General features: G+C 39.0%; 1 protein-coding gene across 2 annotated transcripts in view; it reads left to right on the plus strand.

The window, feature by feature from the left end:
• Positions 1 to 13,010, plus strand: part of NRG3 (neuregulin 3) — a 1,501,599-nt gene that overhangs the window by 66,074 nt on the left and 1,422,515 nt on the right. The window lies entirely within an intron of this gene.

Raw genomic sequence — 13,010 nt, forward strand, 5'->3', positions numbered from 1 at the left:
CAGAATATGGATTTTTTTAATTCGATTAACACTAACTCAGCAAAATGGTGTCCACCTCTGCTGCTCATTGTCCCCATACAGTCTCCAGTGCATCTTCTTACTGTCACAGTGTGCTGAAATCTTGGGTCTTTTTACAATAAACCAGAACCTCTGGCTGTAACCAGTGCATGCACATCATACTGTCATGATATCACAACTTTACAATATGCACTATAGGCTAGGACTTAAGGCTGTGACTAAACTCCAGACCCCAAAGCATGATAAACAATCAGTTTTCAAAGATCATATTTGCAGCAAATCAAATTTCTTGTGATCTGTGTGATTTGGCAAATTTGAATCTTGGCAGATTGGCGCAACTCTGTCCAATATGCATTACTGTACTGCATAGAAATTTTCAGGACTAGTAATGCAGACTATGCTAACTATGCTATTCCATCTCATTGAGTCTAAAACATTCATCATTCATTTTTTTTAATATAACTGTCTGATACTGTTGTATTCATATCACTAAAGTTTGCAGATGTTTGTAGCCACTGTTAGGCATTAGTGATGAGCGAGTATGCTCGCTACTTAACATTTCCGAGCATGTTTAGGTGATCTCCGAGTATTTGGATGTGCTCTGGGATTTAGTTTGTGTCGCCACAGCTGCATGATTTGCGGCTGCTAGACAGCCTGAATACATGTGGGGATTTCCTAACAGGCATTCCACACATGTATTCAGGCTGTGTGGCAGCTGCAAATCATGCAGAACTAAATCTCCGAGCACACCCAAAATACTCGGAGAACACCCGAGCATGCTCGGAAATCTTGAGTAATGACCATACTCGCTCATCACTATTAGGCATGTATAACAATCATTATTTAAATGGGTCTTCCAATTTCAGAAAACTCCTTTCCCTTGGCTGCAGTTTGTTTAAAAAAGTCCTGTGCTTTACTCATTGGCTGCCTATTCATTATAGAGTCCAATTCAAAGTACTTGTTCTCACCCACAAAGCTCTCCACAGTGCAGCACCCCCTACATCTCCTCCCTCATTTCTGTCTATCGGCCTAGCTGACCGCTGCGCTCTGCAAAAGACTTTCAACTAACCTCTGCACTAATCCGCACCTCCCACTCCCGACTCCAAGACTTTTCCCGTGCTGCGCCAATCCTCTGGAATGCTCTACCCCAAGAAATTAGGACTATCCACAATTTGCACAGTTTTAGGCGCTCTCTCAAAACACATCTATTCAGAGCAGCCTATCATGTTCACTAATCAGTCATTTTATGTGCAAGTGTGAGTATGTAGACAATTCACTATCTCTGTCACCCACCTTCTCAAGATGGCTGGACCATCATTGTAAATACATCATTGTAAATGCACACCTGCACTTTGTATCTCCCCCACCTCATTGTAGATTGTAAGCTCTCACGAGCAGGGTCGTCTTATTTTACTTTAATTACGGTATTGTTAACGTTGTTACTTATGACTTGTGTTTTGAAACTGTTAAATTGTAAAGCGCTGCGGAAAATGTTGGCGCTATATAAATAAAGATTATTATTATTATTATTACTCACCCTCTTTGAGTCTGGTGCTGAGTCTCTGCCGATGCTCCCTGTGTCTATGATTGTCTTCAGTGCTGATGTCACGTCATCAGTACAACAGCCAATAACTGAACTCAGTGATTGTTTCCAAATTGATGGCATAAGTCCCTCACAGCCTTCGAGTCAAGTTATTTGGTACAGTATTGTCAATTTGACATGAGCAGACAATAGCAGAAACTGAGAGCAGGAGCAGAGACAGTGCTGAATGTGCAGAGACAGTCAATCTCAGTATATTTTTTTACTTTTCTTCTTTAACAAACTGCAGCTGAGGGACAAGGTTTTCTGAAATCAGAAAGCTTCTAAAACATATAAATTGGAAAATGTTCCCAAAATCTTCATTAAAAGGGAAAAAAATAGCTTTGTATTGTGCCAGCTAGTGAATAGAAAAAAAATAATAATAAATGAGACTCTTCAGCAGTTGATACCTTTTTAGCAGCTAACTGAAAAGGTGATGATAAATAGCAAGCTTCCAAGGCTACTCACTTGACGGGTCTGTTCATCAGGCAGGTATAACATAATATCTAAAAAAATCACATATTTCTACAAAACAGGACATAGAATAGTGAATTAAGTGACAAGTGATGTGCAGCAGAACTATCAATATGAGAAGGCAAGAAATAAGTAGTTGAAGTAAATTTTGGAGCAGTTCATAGATAACATAGTAACATAACATAGTTATTAAGGTTGAAGGGAGACTTTAAGTCCATCTAGTTCAACCCATATCCTATCCTAACTTGCCCTAACATATTGATCCAGAGGAAGGCAAAAAAAACCCATGTGGCAAACAGTAAGCTTCACATTGGGAAAAAAAATCCTTCCCGACTCCACATACGGCAATCAGACTAGCTCTGTTGTGAGTTCATTTTCCCCTTCACTACTGAGGCCCGAGGAACTCCCTCTTCTGGTGAAGAAAGGTAGTGAGCCTGATTGTCAAACACCTGGGGCTGATGATGATGACTGGCTGAGTGGAGTTAATGACTGGATATAAGGCTGCCGACGCCCTTCTGGCCTGTGGGTGATTTCTCTGTGGACTTCTAGGAAACCAGTCTGATTCCTGCTCATCTAAAGCTAAGATTTCTGCTTTGCCTTTTTGCATTAGTGTTTTGTTTTCCTTGCTTTTCTGGATTCTGCCATTCCCTGCTGGGGTTAGCTGAATCTCCTTTTGCCTGTTGCTCTGTCTTCAGAATATTCCTGAGTACTGACATAGCTTTTTTGAAGCCTAGCGTCTTCAGGGCCTTTTTTACTGTCAGTTTGTTGGCTCTTATTTTCATAGGGTTTTGCACGGATTGAAGACAGCAGCCTTCCTGTCCTTTCCTATCTAAGCTAGCGTGGGCCCCATCTTTGCTCAGTCTATCTTTCTGTCTGTGTTTTGTTCTTTCTTCACCATCATTATATGTGGGGGGCTGCCTTTTACTTTGGGGTCTGCTCTGGAGCAGTTTAGATTTCCCTTTCTGTCTTTAGGCTATGTAGTCCTCCGGCTGTGATCGAGGGGCCTAGGGCATCGTAGGAGCCCCCCACGGCTACTGCTAGTTGTGTTGATAGGTTCAGGGGTCTGCAATCCGATAGCTGCCAACTTCTCTGGTTTTCTGGACTTAGCTAGCATTACTATTTTTGCCTCCTACGGTGACTCAATCATAACATAGCTCCCTGGATCAACGCAATATTAAGGAGTGTGAAAATTTTATTGTCCATAGATTGAGGTATTTTCTGAGGCTGTGGTGCCCCCAAAAGGTCCAAGGAGCACATTCCTTAATGCTTATAGAAATAAATAAATCAGTATCACAAATTAATTCATTCTCTGAGGGTCACAGGTTGTCATAACTTTGTACTCTCAAAGTCTTCTATTTATCTGGTATTTGATGCTTCCTTTCAATATCAATATTCTCATGTCCTTCATACTGTGATCAGAGTTACAAAAATGTTTGGCCACTTGTAGATCTCTTGAATGGGTGGCAATGAAAATTCTAAGTTTTTGCACTGTGTCCCCTGTATACAGATCCCCAGCTGATACATATAATTAATTTGGTGTGCTGTAGATGAAGTTTCAAGTAATCTTGTAGCCCTGATGTGAACCAGGAATCTTTATTTTGTCCGTGGCCACTATGAAAGGACAGGCTTTACTTTTTCTTTCCTGGTTGCATTGAAATGTTCCTTTTGTTGTTGAAGAGCAAAAATTAATTTCTGACATTGATGCTTCTTACATTTGACAGCTGACTAAACTGAATTAGAGGGTCTGTGAATATGGATTATAAACATTCATTCTTTGGATTGAATGTGATACATATATTTATCTTTCTTAATCAGGTAAAGGACATTTGTCAGTAGAATGACCCCTCCTATATGGGCATATAGGTAATCGAAAGCTGAATAAAATGATTCAATAATATCTGTGATCCATTTGTTACAGTTCCACCCCTCCGGGTGTCTGGGATGCAGTTATTGACAGCTTGGTCGTCCAATCCGGTACAGGAGCATGCTGAAGCTGTCAGTACTTTGATTGACAGCATAGCCATCTAAGCTGGAAAGGGGCGTGCTGAGCTGTCAGTGTGTTGATTGAGAGCTTGACTGGCCAATCTGTGACTGGGAGGCGTCAGCTGTCTCCAAGTGTTCACTATCACTGGTAATTGCCTTGCCTACTTAACTGTGCAGCTTCTTCCAGACCGCTGCCAGATGTACATTCAACAAGTGAGGTTTGTGCTGCCCTGTGCTTTGAGTTCTGTATGCTTGATCTGTTGACTGATCTTGGACTTTGTTCTGACCATCCTCCTGGTAATCCTCTTCTGCTCTGATCCTTTATCCTCCCAGTACTCTGACCTCGGAACGTTACCCGACTACAATTTTGACTCTTCCTTCTGTTTACGACGTACCCTCCTGGCTTCTGACCTTGTACTCCTTGACCACTCTGACTCACAGCTTGACCAGGAGAACTGACTACCATCATACCAGTGTCTTATTCCAGAGAAATCCACGTTTTCCCCATATGTAAATGAGCTATTAAGATTTAGGAGACAAATATAGATCTCCCTGAAAATCTGCATTCAGAGGTTTTTAAAATGAAAGTGGTGTTACCAGCATGGGACATGTCGATTAGGAGAGCAGACTGTCAGACACTACATGTATCACACTGGTAACTCTCCCTTTCATTTAAAATAAGCTCAGGAGGCAGATTCTCAGGGAGATCTATAACCAGCCCATAGACCTTAACAGAGCATTTACATATTAATAAAAAGGTGATCTTCTTTGGAATAAGACATCAGATTACAGATATCAAGGTATCATTTTATTCAGCTTCCTATGACTTGCATGCCAATAAAGACGTCTTGGGGGATAGATTCTAGTGAGTGATTCCCTTTAAGGAATGTTCCCCCTAAATCTAGTAGGGGAATCAGAACCATGGAGCAGACCTCTATCAGTGGACAACAAAACTTTCACATTCCTTATCTGTACCAAAATTTACTGCTATCACTGGTTTCTCCCCTTCCAATATTGGTAGTTCTACTTCACATCACTTGTCTTATATACTGCACTATCCCTGTGTCCATTTGTGAGAAAACAACTGGTATATTTAATAGTCATCTACTATTCACATCTGGAGGTGATGAAGGGAGCTTCATGGACATAAATGATGTTCTGTTATGTTTATTTAAGACATTCAGTGTGAACCACTCTGCCTTGGTTGTCAATCAGTCACTGGGCATTTATTTCTGAGTAAAAAGCTATATGGTTGTGCTAACAGAGAGCATGTTGTGATCAGTCACAACTGCGACTCTGGTCAAATGTTTCTCCATGAGCTGCATATGGAGATATTATAAGTTCTTTTTCTGCCTAATATGAAAAGTGTGGTGGTAAATATGGGCATGATAAAATGGGGTTCACATAAATTGCAGCATCATAGCAGAAGTCTAATCACTTTAAGAGTGGTGACAGGTTCTTTACAGTATATATTTCTTATTTAATAATGCCAAGACTAGTACATCCCAGTTGTGAGTATGTCAAAGTGGAGATTTTTCAAGTTATCATATTTCAGATGTAAATCAATTAATTACTCATCTGCCAGTATTACAAGAGATTTACACAACAGTAATTAATCCAAACAAATCCGCTATGCCTTTCTGGAAATAGGGAAGCCAACAGATATTAGCAAGGATTAGCAGTGGAGTAGTTTAAGTAGTATTGAGTTGCTGTTTAACTTTGAGTCTTGTATCTCTCGGTATAAAGTGGAGATTTCAGTGCTTGTACATGTTTCTGTATATAAGAAGGTAAAACTAAAAGATCACTCAAGCCACTGAATGTTTATTTCTGCCGCTGCATGCAGAAACCCTTGGTCTTTTCATCCTAGGCAAGGACTTCTAGCTCCAGTCAGGCTTGGAATGTCCCTGTGCATTTATGTTGCAAGGTCATGACACACATCATGACATCACAGCATTGCAACTTTATGACATGCATGTGTAGCAACATCCTGAGCCTGGTCATGGTCGGAAGTCCTGGACTAGCGTGAAGAGGCCCAGGGTTTCAATGCACCACGGTAAGAAGAGGTATTGGTTATTTATTGTATTTTTTTCTTAACTATTTGCAACGTCTTGCAAAATGGTTGCCTGTCGTCCACTATTTTGTGGAATTCACACAGAGTGAATTACAAAAATATCTGTATTTTGGAGATTAAGGATTTTTGAAAAATATGACTAGCATAAAGTTCTGTTCCACACCTATAAATATATATATATATATATATATATATATAGAGAGAGAGAGAGAGCTAGAAAGAGCACACATGAGTGTGTATTTGACTGTGCAATTTCTGATTGTATCAAACAATGACAAATGTGACTCGGATCTTGTCATATTCATCATTATTTCAAGTAGATCAAGTATGGTATCAGTCGAGTCCTAGTGCTTACAATCTATTAATATTACACAAGATTTTCCAACATATTGGAAAATCTTTTGATTTCTGTTGAATAAAAGAATAATTGAAGCTCGTCTACAATTTCTCCACTTCTACAAAATGTGAAATATATTGTTTAAAATAAAACATAAATAAACCTGATGACTTCTAACTCTGCTTTAGATGTTTATTAGACTTATTGTAACCAAAAATATTGTAATGATGTTCTGATGATTTAAATTGCTTGTTCACAGCATCAGAAATCCACACCCCACCATTGTATTTGCAGAGGACCGTGTCAAAGCAAGTGGTAGCTTTTAGCTGTTTGGAGACGGCATCTCTCTCTTGCTTCTTAGATACCAATCTTGGCCAGCAGCCAAGTACTGTATAAAAGGGAAATTAAGGGGTGAATGTGCTTAGTAGGAAGGTTGGCAATTTTCTGCACCTATTATTCAAAATAGTTTTGGCTTTGAAAAAAAAAAACATTTTACAGTAAACAATAATTTGTTAGGCGTTAAGTATGTCATGAATATACCATGTGCCAGTCCTGATGCACTGATCTTAATGCTATGATGGCTTGCATATAATGCAAACAGACAAAAACACCAAGGAACCAATTTAATATCACAATAGCAATTATTTTTCTCTAATTTTTCTTGTTTAAAGGATAAATTCTTCTTTTCAGTTGTGTCTATTTTTTAGTCTTCACATGTGATGTTTTGAAAGACAAAAATTTTCAAACAAATGTTAGAGATTATCGCAACATTTTAATGAATCATAACACTTTTTGCTCTAAAAATCACATCTTATTACACTTAGAAAATGTTCAACTTTTGTATTGACAGCGGAGTACATGAATCTCAGTTGAATTGTGGAGCAAAGCTATGGTTTTCCGCATACATGTACCTCAGCTGATGGGTATTAGGGTCACTAAAACTTTGTTATGGCTAGGACTCATTACAGAACTAGGTGTAAGGGTTCTGGATGTTCCTTGGAGCCTGTTTTGCCCTTGTCCAACATGAAGTCTGGTACTTCACCCTGGCCTTGAACTTCCTGTCTGTTCCGCTATTTTAGTCCAGATCAAGAGATCCTCCTTGCCTGAGAATTTTGTTGCTGTTGGCTCCTGAGCTTCTGCCTGTTTCTTTTGGACTCCTTGCTGCTGTTGCTGCTGCTCATTACTTGGTGCTCTACCTCTCCACGCTCTGCTGCCTTCAGTCCTCTGTGCTGCTCCTTGATCCTGACTGGAATTACCTATTGTCTGGACTTCTGGTGTGGAGCTACTCGCCTCTGGAACTTCTGTGGTCAGTAAGAATATCTGATACCATTTTTTCTTCCTGGACTATGTCTGTTGGGCTGCGATGCTGGACTTGAGCAGGACTTTTAAGCCCAAAAGGTACATTTAGAGACCTTCTCCTGCTAACGCTCCACCTGTGTATTGCTGGACTTTCACGCTTAAGTACTGTGTGCATTCTCACTCATATTATTGCTGGACTTCCACGTTAAGTATTGTGTGCATTCTTACTCATATTATTGCCGGACTTCCATGTTTAAGTGCCATGTGCACACCTGTGTCATATTACTGCTGGACTGGTTCTTATTAGTGGTCACGCCCAGCTATTCATTTTGTTGACCGTTTCTTTGCTGTGCTCTTTGTTACAATTGCGGGAAGATCTCTGCCAGATTTGTTTCCACTTCTTTCTTTGTTAAATACACTTGTTTTTCTCAGCTTTGGTCTCAGATTTATTTTATCCCACACAATTATATTCCATAGTACCCACATAATTGCTACACTAGGGAAGCCAACTGAAACTTTGCCCTGAATAAATATAAGCCTAACTATGGCTTTGGTTGAGTTCTTCTTTGACTTGAATGATAAGAATGAGATAAGCTTGAATAAATTGGGAATTCACTTTACTTCGATGGTTTTAGGGTGAAAGATGCTTTCAGACAACGCTTCTACCAACAGCCATGTCAGCTGACTCTCTCATGCAGCGGAGCACTCTTTTGGCTGAGCACTCCTATATTTTCTATTGGAAAGTCACCAGCTGACATATCGAATGGCAGTTTATCTCCAGGAAAACAAAACGATTGGCAGTCTGAAATCAGACAAGTCAGATTGACATCTTTTCAATTAAATAAATGTGGCTTCAGGCACTGGCATCTGAGAATTCTCACAGGTTGTGATGTGAGAATTCACAAGTCTGCAGTCCTATAGAGTGACTGCAGGCTTAAGCCCCAAGGTCAGACACCTCCTATAAGCATCGATGACTAATGAATTTCAGTACATTCACTATCTTGCCTAAAGTCGCCTTCACATATCTTTAAAAAGCACATATGTTAAAAACCAGTTGCGTTGTCATTAGTATTTTTCATTAGTGTGTCATCTGTGTGTCCATGGTTACCATCAGTTTGTTTTTCCGCTATGGATAAAGAAAGGATGAAATTGCAAAGTTTCTCCTAAACTTTGCAATGTTGAACACCGATGGCACATGGATGGCGCACAGATGCCATCCGTGAGCTGTATTTGTTTTTCATTGACTCACAGGCTTGTATTGGCTCTTATCATCCATGTTACTGGAAAAAACTGATATGTCTCAGTGTCCTTTGCATGGACACATGGTCCATGTAGAAACACTGAGATGTACATTGCACCATAGGTTATATTGGGTACGTATGGTATCAGTAAAATCAACATATACCACACACAGTGTAAACACGGACATATGAAGGAGGCCCCATGGACCTTTCTTTAATTTGATCAAATTCTTTTTGCTTTAGTTTTTTTAGTTTTGTTTTAATATTAACAAAACCGTTATTAGAGATCACTTTTGATATAAGCCTTTCACCTACATGGACATCAGATGACATAAGTAATAGAAATTTTGACTCAATGGCAACACGCAGAGATCCTAAATACCTCAAATAATTGCAGCTTAATACTTGCTTTGAAATATTCATAACTTTCCTCTACATGATGCATTGCTATATTGAGGCTGATTTACTAAATATGTTAGACAGTGTAGTCCTAAAATATGACAGAAGTTATCAAAGTTTTGGTATCACAATTTACCTAACATCTTGTTACAATTTTGGTGCTATTTTGGTACATGGTTTAAGAGTTTTCACTACACCTCTTTTCAGATAGGTCACACCACTCTATAAAAACCTTGCTTAAAACATATGATAAATGTGGTGCTTAGCATATTAGATCATATAAGACAGCATTTTGGCAAAAAATAAGGCACAATTCTGATGAATTTAGTTTAGTAAATAAAACCCATTGTTTTTACGGAATGTTTTAGCACATCTTTTCATTCTAAATGTTTTATGTCCATGGCATACAAAGATTGAAAATATATCTCTATAGGGATTGTTGATTTCCTTTATGCCATGAATATTGTAGCTAACAGTGCATTAGTGTAGCAGAAAGCCATTGATTCACTGCCTGAAGTTACCTATAGTTTTCGCTCATTACATTCAGTGAATAATCAATTTGTAACCTCTATGCAAATGAAAGGTTCTTTATTTTCAAAGCATATTCTGTGCTCAGAGGAGGACAGGTGGAAGTATGTCAGAATTATAATGTTTCAGTGCTCAATATTGATATTAATTGATTTGCTAACACTTGCAAAAAACTTAAAGGAGTTGTCAACTACAATAAAAATTACTCCTAATAGGCCCAAAGTGGTAAAAGAAAATAACCTATATTGGACTGGTTCCACTGCTCTGCCCTCTATACTGTGTCCCCTTCTTGATTCTTTGGGGAAGAATTTGTAGGTTGCAGCTGATTGCCTGTATTGATCTTATGATGACTCTCGTTTGATGGGGCCAGTGGTGGAGCTCTACTGGTTCAGATGATATTAGAGACAATCAAATATATTGAAATTAAAATTCTGTAGGTTCGCTTCCCAAAATTTCTATTTTCTGTGAATTGAATTACAGTGAATAAACTATAATGCAAATACTCCAATAGCCCTGAGAAGTCTGGTGTAACACTCTGAGGTCTCCTTGGACTGTATCCAACCTTTATTTAAACTATTTAACAAAGTCACAACTATTGTAATCTCAGCACTGAGATCTCATCTTGGTGTCGAGATCTCCATCTGCGCATGCACCGCCCACGGTGGCCATTTTCCCAGAATCCACCGCACTGGAAACCATGGAACTGTGGGGGCTCTGGCCTTTCACAAAATTTCGGCAGAACCCCCCGGAGCACCGGAGACCCCTGCAGCAGCACCAGGCAGCACTGCCGGACACCCCTGTAGCACCGCCGGGTGCCCACAGCAGCCCCGGAGACACCCGCAGCAGCATCGGGCAGCACCGTCATATACACCCGCAATACCAGCATGCTGCACATCAGAACACCCCCTCATCCCAACCTGAGGCCTGCAGTATCACCCCACTCCTGCCTCATCTAGCAGTGACCTTGGGACCCCGCTTCACCACAGCCACCACCCTTGGTAAGCCATAAAATGCATGGATTATATGTAGCACCACCATTTTATTAAAAAAGATCCTATTTTTCTCCTCAAAATTGGAGGTGCGTCTTATAATACGCAGCGCCTCACAGTTCGATTAATACGGTAATTACTCTTAAGGAAAGTGGGATTTGTAGAGTTCACTGTAGTGCCAAAATTTAATGCTAAAACAATACCTGCTTGTTTAGCAAACTAATTACCAATCTCTGGTCATGTTTTAGGTAAAAAATTAGAGATTAAAGCAAAACTTTTTTGCTTCTAGCTTCAGCAATGCTACTAAATGACCTTAGGACTTTGGAATACGATGGACAAAGGTTCAACTAACAAGAGCTTTTAGAAAATAAATCTTCTTTTTGATGTTAGATCATGTTTTAACTTTTCGACTGGAAATTAATTTAATCAACTCACATGGAAAAAAATAATTTATAAAGAAATAAAGGTGTTTTGTCCCTGTTTATGAATTCTGAATAATTTACAAACTAAATAAGTCTTTGTACAGATTTGCACATTGTTCATTTTTCTACGTTTAATAAGATTTCCAGGTGCTATTTAATAAGCTATTCTGTAAATACGTTCAGCTTTTTCCTTTTACACATAACATGTAGGGAAAAAAATTATAGTTATTGATGTTGGCAGCTGTTTAGTTTTTCAAAAATTTTGAATTTTTTTTTGGTTGTACATGTAAAAGATTTCCTCAGTGAGTGGCGTTCTCCCGGTATATCCCTCCCATCACAGACCTAACAGCGCCTGTGGATAATTGTCTCTTCTTGCTTACAGTTTAAGCACACACGATGATAGTAAGGCGTAAAGTCAGCCCAAGAGGCCAGTTATATTATCATAAAACTCTATAACAGGAAATCAGCATTTGGATACATAAGTGGCAGAGTCAGCTCAATGTGTTTCTGGGAAAATGGCAACTTTCAGAAAGCTAATAACATAGTTCACAGGCCACGGAGTATTATGGTGCCCTTCATTGACACTGTAATACCGTTCAAATCTCCAAGGTATTACAGGATGGCAGAAATGTAACCCTTTATTTCTGGATAAGGTTATATGAAGGTTTGTTACAAGTTGCTCACACATTTAGTGTTCATAGTTAAAGCTGGCATTGCTGAATTAATATAGAAGACATGTTTCCGAACATTTTAAAGGAAGATATACCGTCAGTCGCAACCCAAATTGACAAAATGTTGACAATACAATCTGAGCATCTATGTGATACGTGTAGTACCATTTGCAATAGGATTTGATTCTGCAAGACCTGTTGCTAAGCCACACTGGCGCATCTTGTGTGACTTGTTCGGATGGAAACGTTCAAGAAATTTGGAGCTGTAAATTTTTTCGAACCATAAATTCTTATTGTTGATAATAAAAGTTATTACACATAAAAAAATCTTAAAGTTGGATCAGATAATACATGATCACACCATGTAAGAGAAAATAATAGAAATCGTTCCATCAGCAGAGCAATGGGGTATATTAGTATATGATGAATCAAAGTGCTCATCTGGATTGGTTGTATGGCATCAGGCACAAAACTGATGATCGTAGGAAATATCTCTCCTCTATGCGAGCTGGATCCAACCAACCAGGAATCCAAGTGAAACATAGGAAATGGAAAAGCGAATATTCAGCGCTCCAAAGCAGCACTGCCAATGAGTTGGGATAGAAAAGCTACATAAAACTGATTTCTCTATTAAAGCTATACGTTTCAGAGCTAATCTAGCTCCTTCCTCAAGTTTGTCTGTAAAAGTTTGAGGAAGTGCGTAGCTTGAATAAAGAAAACAGTCTTATGTAGCTTTTCTATCGCTAATCATTGGAGTCCTGAATATTCATTTTTCTATTTCTCATGAATAACCTACAGGCAGTAGGCCACATTGACAGTGCATCTCCATCTTTTCTTTCCTTCTCTTCTTCTCATGGCTGGTCATATGTATAGAACTCTTCCTATAGAAATAAGTTATTTTAAAACTTTTCCAGGTTTCCTGGTTTGGATTTTTGAAAAGAGAACATTATAAAAGTTGAAAGTCAGGAAGTGGAAAAATGTGATAGAATGGATTATTGC

The sequence above is a fragment of the Dendrobates tinctorius genome, unplaced genomic scaffold (genome assembly GCF_039654945.1).
Source record: "Dendrobates tinctorius isolate UK_male_01 unplaced genomic scaffold, ASM3965494v1 ptg000040l, whole genome shotgun sequence".
Lineage (NCBI taxonomy): Eukaryota > Metazoa > Chordata > Amphibia > Anura > Dendrobatidae > Dendrobates > Dendrobates tinctorius.